Genomic DNA, 12,056 nt, shown 5'->3' with positions numbered 1-12,056 from the left:
ACGAGGAATAAAATGGGCAGGCCATCTTACAATAACGAACACTCTCAATAGCAGAAAAAAAAACAGCAGCCACTAGCTCAACCACGATAGGTCGTAATGTCGGGGTCAGCAATCACTTGCAGGTGTTGACAGGTGTTTGCGATAATTATAGAAGGCTGCAAAGAGCAATCAACAATAAAACAAATACATAACCCAAATTGCATAACTTAAACAAAACTTAGATATCTTGCAAAATTAGATGCATCACAACACAAGATACGGACACTTCCTAAGGTGGTGCGGAGATCGGAGCTTGAGCGGCTCGCCAGCTAACCTCGCTTTGAAGCTTCAAAGCTGATTCAAAGCTGATCCACAAGATTCATACGAACACTCACTCAACACACGCACTCATCGAAAGTTTCTCACGTATATACATTAATCAAATTGTAACATACAGTGAAAAATGACCCTGTACAAAGCCCCTCCAAGTTGACTAAAATCAGGGATTTTTGGATTTTTTTTTTCATATTTCTTAGATAAGTTAATGGCTGTTGGTCTGTTTGTAAGACAAATTCTTTACCATACAGATAATATTTAAACTTTTCAATTGCCCAGTCTATGCTTAAACATTCTCTTTCTACTGTTGCACATTTCCTCTCACAATCCAATAAAGTCCTGCTTGCATAGGCAACAGGCATTAACATGTCATATTTTTGTAGTAACACAGCAGCAAAACCGGTGTCTGAATCATCAGTTCTTAGATAAAATGTCTTAGAATAATCAGGGAGAACTAATATAGGAGGGTTTGCTAGTTTTTCTTTCAAGATATTAATTATTTCTATTTGTTCATTAGTCCATTTAAGGTTATTAAACCTAGGAAGCATTTACCAGGACCAGCTGTAAAACCATGTTCTCGTAATCTCTGTAGTAATGCTGTGACATCAAACATGTGATCATTCCCACTTGAATTATGGACTACTATATTATCGAAGTAGCATTCGGTATTTGGCAAACCAAACAAAACTTTCCTCATTAGTTTAATGAAGGTGGCAAAGGCGGTTATCAAACCGAATGGCATTCTAGTGAATTGCATTATCCCACGACTAGTTGCGAAAGCTGTTAAATGTTTAGACTCATATGAAAGAGGAATTTGCCAATATCCTTTGCACAAGTCTATTTCTGTGAAATATATGTCACCTAGTGCTTCATCCATTTGAGTTTGCTAGGTTTTACAGCAAGGATGATAAGGACTAGTGAAAATTGCCTTTATGGATAAGAGACGATTAATTTCAGCCATTAAATCTGACTTAAACTGTGTTCCTCTGTAACTAAGAATTTCTTTAGGAATTCCGACCCTTGAAAATATACCAACAAGAGCTTCTGCAACAGTAACGGTATCTATATATACTAGTGGAAATGCCTCAGGAAAGCATTTGGCATAATCAATGAGAGTCAAAATACATTTGTGTCTTCGACTGAAAGGTGTTAATGGACCCACAAGATCTATAGCAACTCTTGACAATGGTTCACTGATTATAGGCATGGATACAAGGGGAGCCTTATGTACATTACCCACAAGATCTATAGCAACTCTTGAAATTACCTTACGGACATTACCTTTGGGAGAGAACGTCTGACAAATATGACATGACCTGACAATATCGCTTGATATCAACACCTGCACCTGGCCAGAAAAACTTTTGGAAAATTTTATCTACAGTCCTTCTATATGAAAAGTGATAAGAGGGAATCATGAGTTGTTGACATTATGACATTTCGCAGACAGCTAGGCACTACCAACTTCCCACCTCATGTACGTTCTTACTTATGACACAAATGCGGTAAATCAGTCCATCCACTTTCTCATATTTGACAGACCTATGTTTAAAAATAACCCCAGGTTGACTAATTACTTTCCTCCTAATCTGATCAAGACTAGGACAGCAAAACTGAACATTAATTAGATCAGACCTTGAAAAATTCCACTCAGATATTTCAGGAATTACAAGAGGACTAGGAGACTTATCACACAGGTTTGCTCTTGCCCTCGTTTTATCTTCCATTATGACATTATCACCCATTGTCATCAACAGGGATATTACTGCACTCAGAATCTGGCTTGTTAATTAGTGCTTTGACACCCGGAACCATCCTGATCAATATGCCTGTAAACTTGATTGGTGCCGCTACTGCATTAACCCATCCATTTAGAAATTTACTCTTAATAAAGCATCGTACTTTTGGAAAACTTTTGTCATAGCCAAGATAGTCATATAATTTAACAAATTTACCTCTTTTAGCATTCGGTGGAATGAGAGAATCTTTGACAATGATTGTCGAGCAACTAGTGTCAAGAAGAAAATTAGCAGGCTTGTTGAATAAAGTACCAACGACCATAATGGCTGTCTCTGGGCATATGCCAGATTGTAAAACATTGTTGATTTTACTTGGTGATTTATTCCTAGTATTAAACTCTGAACAAATAGGTCGAATATGCCCAGGCTTATGACAGTTGTGACATCTAATACTAGACTTTAGATTAGGAGACTCATCCAGATCAACCTTAGACTGAAAGGGATTACGAGTTCTTACACTCCTATGGGCACATCTGAATCGGTCAGCCGATTGAGCCATGTCAACACTAGTTTCGGAAGATCGTTCTTTTAAGAAAACCCTCAAGTCATTTGGGCAATTACATAATAATTGATCTTTGACATGGAATTCATACAAACTGTCATACTCTTTCTTTACATCAATAAGAGTTAACCAGTGATCTAGATATTTCCTCATTCTGGGAACAAGTTGGACCTAAGTTTCATTTTCTTTTACGTTTTACTTTCTCTGAATTTCTTTCTGTAAGAGTCAGCATTGACAGAGTAAGCTTAGTGATTCCTTTAATTTTTCATAATTAGTTAAAATGTCATCTGGTAGACTTACATAAGCCTTCAAAGCTTTTCACTTAACAGAAAACCCAAGTAGACATAATTGCTACCATACTCCCATTTTTGAAAATTAACCATTCTTTCGAAACGTTTCAAAAAGTCGTCAATTTCATTTTTCCAATCTTAGAAATTTCGTAACCGTAACCCAGGATGATTTTCATTACTACTGCCAATGTCTTTGTTTTCTAACTTCAAGTTAGCAAGAGCTAGTTCATGAGACCTCTGCTTCTCTGATTCTATGTCCTATCTGCTTCATTTCCTCACTGCTTCTCTCTCCTTTTGCCTTTCCTCTCTCTCTACTTTCTTTTGATGTCTTTCTTCTTCTTTTACAACCAAAAGATTAATATCAGCATGGGTAAATCCTGCCTCTTTAGCTTGCTTAACCAATTCAATTAAATTTAAAGAGGGCTTGTTGAAAATATTTATCTAAATTCAAAAGCTTCATTCAAAGAAGTAAACTCAACAGAAATATTCTAAAGACAAATTATATATAGGTACATTTGAAGTTATAGCAAGGTACTGTGTTAATAAGCATTGAATTATAAGAAAAGATACGAAAAAATAGTATATTAATATTCACTTACAAAAATATACTTCTTGAAACACAAAGATCGTTACACAATCTAGTACAATAGTTTAACAGAGTTAGATAAAAGCTGTCATCAAGCACAAGTCGCACACTGACTAACACTAGGGTTTAATAACCGCCACTATCAAAACCACAATAGTCGCACACTGACTAATATATATATATATATATATATTTTATTATAGTATATATATATTTATAATATATTATATATATGTATTTATATAAATATATATATTATTATATATATATATATTCATTATATATATATATTTAAATTATATTATATATATATCTATATCTATTTATAATATATATTTATTATTTATTTATATTTATATTGATTGTATATTATATATATATTATATACATATATTAAACACATATACATATCCTTTCATGATTTATTATAATATATATATAGATATATATTATTTATATATATTATATAGATATATTTATATATATTTATATTAATATATAATTTATATAGATAGAGATATATATATTCATATATGTGTGTTGGTGTGTACATATTTGTCGTTTTTATGGACTATTTTATTTAGCTTTATGTTTTGGTATTAGATTTTTTATATTTATTTATATATAGAGTGATTTCTATATTTATATATATATTTAATATTTATATATTTATTTAATATATATAGATTTATATACCTACAGATATATATTTATATTTTTTTTTATAATATATATATAGATATATTATATATACATTAAGTATATTTGATATAGATATATATATATATATTATATTATATAGATTTATATATATATATTATATATATTTTATATTTATACATATGTATAGATATTGCTATATTTATAGATAATATTATTTATGTATAGTATAGATATATATCTATAATTTTTTATTATATATATATATATATATATATATATATGATATATATAATATATAGATATTATATATATATATATATTTATATATATATATTTTCATATAAATATTGTCACATGGTGTATTTATATACAGTATAGATATATATATTTATTATATATTTATATATATTATATTATATATATATTTAGGGTGTTTTTTATGAGACACAATGTATATATTTATATATATATATATATCTTTATTTTTTTATATAGATATAATATATTATATATTTTATGAATATTTATATTTATAGATTATATATATATATATAGATATGATATATATATATATTATATTAGATTTAGATATGATATACACCACCACACACCAATCAAATTTATAGATATATAATAATATGTTAATTTATATATATATATATATATTATATATTGATATTTATATTGATATATATTTATTTTTTTAGATAAATATATTTAGAGTTTTATATATGTATATATATAGATTATATTTGCTTGTATATTTTGATATTTAAGATTTTTTTTTTATATATATGAAGTATATATATATATTAATATTTATATATATATATATATTTTATATTCTTTTTATTTTATTATTGGATTATATATATGTATATATACATTGACACACACCACATTTGAGTGGTTATATATTATATATATATTATTCTATATATGAATATATATATATATAATATATATTATATATTTATTTATTTATAATTTATATATATATATATATATATTATATATATATATTTTTATATATTATTTCATAATATGTATATATTTATAAATTTTTATAAATAACTATAATCTATATTATTTTATATATATAGTATAATATATTATTGGGTGTGTGTGTGTGTATACATTGATATAGTCATTATATAGAATATATATATAGATAAAAAGATTTATATATATATTTATAATATATATATATTTATTATTATTATTATCTATATATTTATATATATATATATATAATTAGGGAATAATTTAATTATATATAATTTATAAACATACTTATATTTTTAAGTATATTATATATATATATATATATATATATATATATATATATATATATATATATAATGAAGATATATATGAATATAAATATGTATATATATATATATAGATGATATATATATATATTATATATATATATAAATAATTATATATAATACCATTATATATAATATATATCTATATATATATATATTTAATATATATGAAGTATATATATATATATATATATATATATATATATATTATAGATATTATATATTTATATTTATTATATACATTCTTATATGTTTGTGTGATTGTGTGTGTGTGTTACAATGATATAGTCATATCTACATATATCTATATTTATATATATATATATATTTATATTATTAATATATATTATATTATATATAATATATGAATATGTATAATATTTATTACTTATAATATATATATATAATATATATATATATAAATATAATATATATATATATTTTATATACATACATATATGTATATATGTATATATACACTATTTATGATATTTAGATAAATATATATTTACATATATATATATCTAAATATTTATATTATATTATATATATATATATATTATATATATATATATATATATTTATATATACATACATATATATATATATATATTATATATATATATAATTTTATTTATATTTTTATAATGAATATACATATATATATATATTATATATATATATATATATATTATATTTATATTTATATACATTTTATATACATATTTATGTATATTATATATATATTTTATATATATATATTATTATATATATCTATATTTATATATATATATAATATATATATATATATATTATTTACATTACACACACACACACTAAATTATTTATATATATATATATATATATCTATAGATATATAATATTATATATATATATATATATATTTATATGTTTTTTTTTATGTTTTTTTTTTTTTAATTTATATATATAATATTTATATATATACCTATATATTATATATAATATAATATATTATTTTATTTATAAATTATATATATATATTATTTATATATATATCTATTATTATATATATATATATATATATATAGCTTTATATATATTTTCATAGATATATTATGCATAATATATACGTACACACCCCACACACAGATACACACCAACACACACACACACACTCACCCACACACATATTATATACTATATATATATTATATATATATATATATATATAGATATATAAATATATATATATATATATATATGTTTAAATTCTATAAATATGTATATAAAAAAAATGTAAATATTATATATATATATATATATTATATATTTATATTTATATAAATACCTACATACATAAATTACATATAAATTTATATTATATATTATATATATATATATATATATATATCTTTATATATATATTATTTAGTTTATATATGTTTATATATTTTTTATATATATATATATATATATATTGTTAATATATATATTATATATTATTATATATATAGATGCATATTATGTATGTTTGTATGTATATATATATCTTTTTTTATTTTTTCCCTTTATTTTCTTTTTTTATATACATTAATTGTACATATATATCTATTCGTTTATATATATATAAATATATATAATATATATATATATTATATATATTTAAATATTTACATATATATATATATATATATATATATATATAATTTATATATATTTTTATTATATATAAATATATATATATATATATATTTTAGTCAGTGTACGACTATTGTGCTTTTGATAGTGGCGGTTATTGAACCCTAGTGTTAGTCAGTGTCCGACTTGTGCTTGATGACAGCAGTTATCTAACTCTGTAAAACTATTGTACTAGATTGTGTAACGATCCTTGTGTTTCACGAATTATATTTTTGTAAGTGAATATTAATATGCTATTTTTAGGTATCTTTTCTGATAATATAATGCTTTTTAACACAGTACCTTGCTATAACTTCAAATGTAACTATATATAATTTGTCTTTAGAATATTTCTGTTGAGTTTACTTCTTTATATGATGCTTTTGAATTTAGATAAATATTTTCAACAAGCCCTCTTTAAATTTAATTGAATTGGTTAAGCAAGCTAAAGAGGCAGGATTTACCCATGCTGATATTAATATTTTGGTTGTAAAAAGAGAGAAAGATTTTTTTTTTTTTCCACAAGGTAGTAGAGAGAGAGGAAAGTCAAAAGGAGAGAGAAGCAGTGAGGGAAAGAAGCAGATAGGCCATAGAATCAGAGAAGCAGAGGTCTCATGAACTAGCTCTTGCTAACTTGAAGTTAGAAAACAGGGACATTGGCAGAAGTAATGAAAACCATCCTGGTTTACGGTTACCATATTTCTAAGATGGGAAAGATGAAATTGACGACATTCTGAAACGTTTCGAAAGAATGGTTAATCTTCAAAAATGGGAGTACGGTAGCAATTATGTCTATTTGGGTTTTCTGTTAAGTGGAAAAACTTTGAAGGTAAGTCTACCAGATGAGATTTTAACTGATTTATGAAAAATTAAAGGAATCACTTTTAAAAGCTTACTCTGTTGATGCTGACTCTTACAGAAAGAAATTCAGAGAAAGTAAAACGTAAAAGAAAATGAAACTTAGGTCCAACTTGTTCCCAGAATGAGGAAATATCTAGATCCATTGGTTAATCTTATGCTGTAAAGAAGGTATGACAGTTTGTATGAATTCATTGTCAACGATCAATTATTTGGAATTGCCAATGACTGAGGTTTTCTTAAAAGAACGATCGTCCGAAACTAGGGTTGACATGAGCTCAATTCGGCTGGACCGATTCTGATATGCCCATAGGAGTGTAAGAACTAGTAATCCTTTCAGTCTAAGTTGATCTGGATGAGTCTCCTAAATCTAAAGTCTAGTATTAGATGTCACAACTTCTTAAGCCTGGGAATATACGACCTTTTGTTCAGAGTTTACTATGAGAATTAAATCACCAAAGGTAAAATCACAATGTTTTACAATCTGGCATATGCCCAGAGACCAGCCATTTTATGGTCGTTGGTACTTGATTCAAACAAGCTGCTAATTTTTTTTGAAACTAGATGCTCGACAATCATTGTCAAAAGATTCTCTCATTCCACCCCCGAATGCTAAAAGAGGTAAAATTTGTTAAAATTATATTGACTATCTTGCTATGACAAAAAGTTTTCCAAAGTAACGATGCTTTATTAAGAGGTAAATTTTAAATGGCTGGGTTAATGGCGTGTAGCGGCACCAATCAGTTTCCTGGATATTGTCAGGGATTGGTTCTGGGTGTCCAAAGCACTAATTAACAAGCCAGATTCTGAGTGAAGTAATATCCCTGTTGATGACAATGGGTGATAAGTCATAATGGAAGATAAAACGAGGGCATGAGCAAACCTGTGTGATAAGTCTCTAGTCATCTTGTAATTTGAAATTCTGAGTGGATTTTTCAAGGTCTGATCTAATTTTTGTTCCCAGTTTTGCTTGTCTAGTCTTGATCAGATTAGGAGGAAAGTAATTAGTCAACCTGGGGTTATTTTTAAACATAGGTCTGTCAAATATGAGAAAGTGGATGGACTGATTTACCGCATTTGTGTCATAAGTAAGAACGTACATGAGGTGGGAATGAAGTAGTTGGTAGTGCCTAGCTGTCTGCGAAAAGTCATAATGTCAACAGCTCATGATTCCCTCTTATCAGGTCATTTTTCACATAGAAGGACTGTAGAAAAAAATTTCCAAAAACATTTTCTAGCCAGTTGCAGGTGTTGATATCAAGCGATATTGTCAGATCATGTCATATTTGTCAGACGTTCTCTCCCAAAAGTAATGTCCGTAAGGTAATTTCAAGAGTTGTATAAGACCTTGTGGTATTGTACCTAAGGCTCCCTGGTATCCATTGCCATAACAGTGAACATTGTCAAGAGTTGTATAAATTTGTGGGTCCATTAACACAAATGTATTTTGACTCTCATGTTTGTATGCCACACGCTTTCCTGAGGTAGTTCCTCTAGTAATACGATAGATACCGGTATGTTGCAGAAGCTCTTGTGGGTATATTTTCAAGGGTCGGAATTCTAAAGAAATTCTTAGTTACAGAGGAAAACACAGTTTAAGTCAGATTAATGGCTGAAATTAATCGTCTCTTATCCATAAAGGCATATTTTCATAGTCCTTATCATCTTGCTTGTAAAACTAGCAAACTCAAATGGATGAAGCACTAGGTGACTTATATTTCACAGAAATAGACTTGTTGCACAGGATATTCGGAATTCCTCTTTCATTGAGTTCTAAACATTTAACAGCTTCGCAACTAGTCGTGGGATAATGCATTCATAGAATGGCCATTCGGTTTGATAACCGCCTTTGCACCTTCATTAAAACTAATGAGGAAAGTTTTGTTTGGTTGGCCATATACCGAAAAGCTACTTCGATAATATAGTAGTCATAATTCAAGTGGGAATGATCACATGTTTGATGTCACAGCAGTACTCAGAGATTACGAGAACATGGTTTTAAGCTGGTCGTATGGGTTAAGATGCTTCTGGTTTAATAACCTTAAATGGATATGATCAAATAGAAAATAATTAATATCTGAAAGAAAAATAGCAAACCCTCCAATATTAGTTTCTCCATGATTATTTCTAAGACAGTTTATCTAAGAATGATGATTCATACAGGTTTTTGCTGCTGTGTTACTACAAAAACTATGACATGTTAATGCCTGTTGCTATGCAAGCGGGACTTTATGGACCGTGAGGGAAATGTGCAAAGTAAGAAGTGAAGGTTTAAGCTTAGACTGGGCAATTGAAAAGTTTGAATATACTGATGTGGTACAGAAGTTGTGTACAAACAGGGCCAACAAGCATTAAATTATCTAAGAAAATATGAAAAAAACAATCCATTATCCCTGATTTTGTTCTACTTGGAGGGGCTTTGTACAGGGTCTATTTGTCACTGTATGTTACAATTTGAATTAATGTATATTCAGTGAAAAAACTTTCGAGAGTGGTGTGTTGAGTGAGTGTACGTTATGAATCTTGTGGATCAGCTTTGAATCAGACTTTGAGATTCAAATCGAGGTTAGCTGCGAGCGCTCAAGACTCCGATTCGCACCAACCTTGGAAGTGTCCGGATCTTGTGTGTGAGATCTAATTTTGCAAATATCTAAGTTTGGTTAATGTTATGCATTTGAGTTATGTATAACTTTTATTGGTGATTGCTCTTTGAGCCTTCTATAATTATCGCAAACTCCTGTCAACACCTGCAAGGGATTAATGACCCGACATTACGTTCTGTCGCCCTGGTTGAGTGGTGTGGCTGCTGTTGTTTTTTATTTCTGCTTTTTGCGAGTGATGATTATCGCATAGAGGGACTTCCACATATATTCCTCGATACGGACTGTAGACTCGTGGAAGGATTGCGCTGTCAAGAAGCGCCCTTTCGCCACTATCTTGGGAATTAGCCCTTATCTAGTGATAATATGTTCTTTTCTGTGTGTTGTGTATATATTTCTGAATATTTACTTATAGTGTCAATAAATTTGTGTTTATTATAAGACCTTGGATAAACAATCATATATAGAATATATTTTTAAAAGAATAAGAGAGAATTAATGGAAGAAAAACCGGAACCATATTAAATATATATATTATATATTTAGTATATATATATATATATATATATTTATATAGTTTATAAATATATTTATACTTACTTATATATACATATATATACTTATATATGTTACATATATATAGATATATATATAGATTTGATATTATATATTTATATATACCATATATTTATTTAGATATAATATATAGAGATTGAGCTATTTTATTGGGAGCAGTCTACCTGCACAAACACCACACACACACACCACACACAAACACCACACACACACACAACACACCACACACATATATTATATATATTTATATATGAAACATACATATATAGATATTATATATTTATACAGATAGTTAGAATACATATATTAATTGATAGATATATATTATTTATATATTTATATAGTGATTTTTATATATATCATCTTCATCATCAGCAAACAGCCTGTATCAATCAACTGCGGACGTAGGCCTTCTCATTCTTTTCAGTCATTCAGGTATTGTGTCCTCTGATTCCAGTTTACTCCTGGCGAATTTTGTACTATTTCATCCCGCCATTAGTCTTTGGTCTTGTCCTGGGTCTTTATGGTGTCGCGTATTCCCCATTCTGTTGTTTGCTTTGTCCATGTTGTCCTGTCTCCGATATATGCGTCCAGCCCACTGCCCCTTTTTCTTTTTGATGGTCTTGAGTAGAGCTATACTTTTGTTTGGTGCTTATCCATGTGGCCCTTTTCTTGTATTTAAGCTAAACTCTAGCATAAGCCTTTCCATTCCTCTTTGGGCGCTTACTAATTTCCTCTCAAGTGCCTTGGTCGTTAGTCCATGTCTTTGATCCATATGTCATGACGGGGGGACGGCATTGGCAAAAATCTTTCTCTTTAGACCATAGTGGCAGACTACTTTCGTAATATATTACTATGTTTACCGAAGCAATCCAAC

General features: G+C 27.6%; 1 long non-coding RNA gene and 1 pseudogene across 1 annotated transcript in view; both read right to left on the bottom strand.

The window, feature by feature from the left end:
• The window catches only part of LOC122245666 (uncharacterized), a 135,054-nt gene that overhangs the window by 103,266 nt on the left and 19,732 nt on the right, over nt 1-12,056 (bottom strand). The window lies entirely within an intron of this gene.
• Nucleotides 1,705-2,982, bottom strand: LOC147467644 (uncharacterized; annotated as a pseudogene).

This window comes from Penaeus japonicus, unplaced genomic scaffold, assembly GCF_977035675.1.
Source record: "Penaeus japonicus unplaced genomic scaffold, GWHDUDI00000001_assembly GWHDUDI00000034, whole genome shotgun sequence".
Taxonomy (NCBI): Eukaryota; Metazoa; Arthropoda; class Malacostraca; order Decapoda; family Penaeidae; genus Penaeus; species Penaeus japonicus.
Note: the sequence above shows the minus strand (reverse complement) of the source record. Positions and strands in the feature narration are given on the sequence as shown.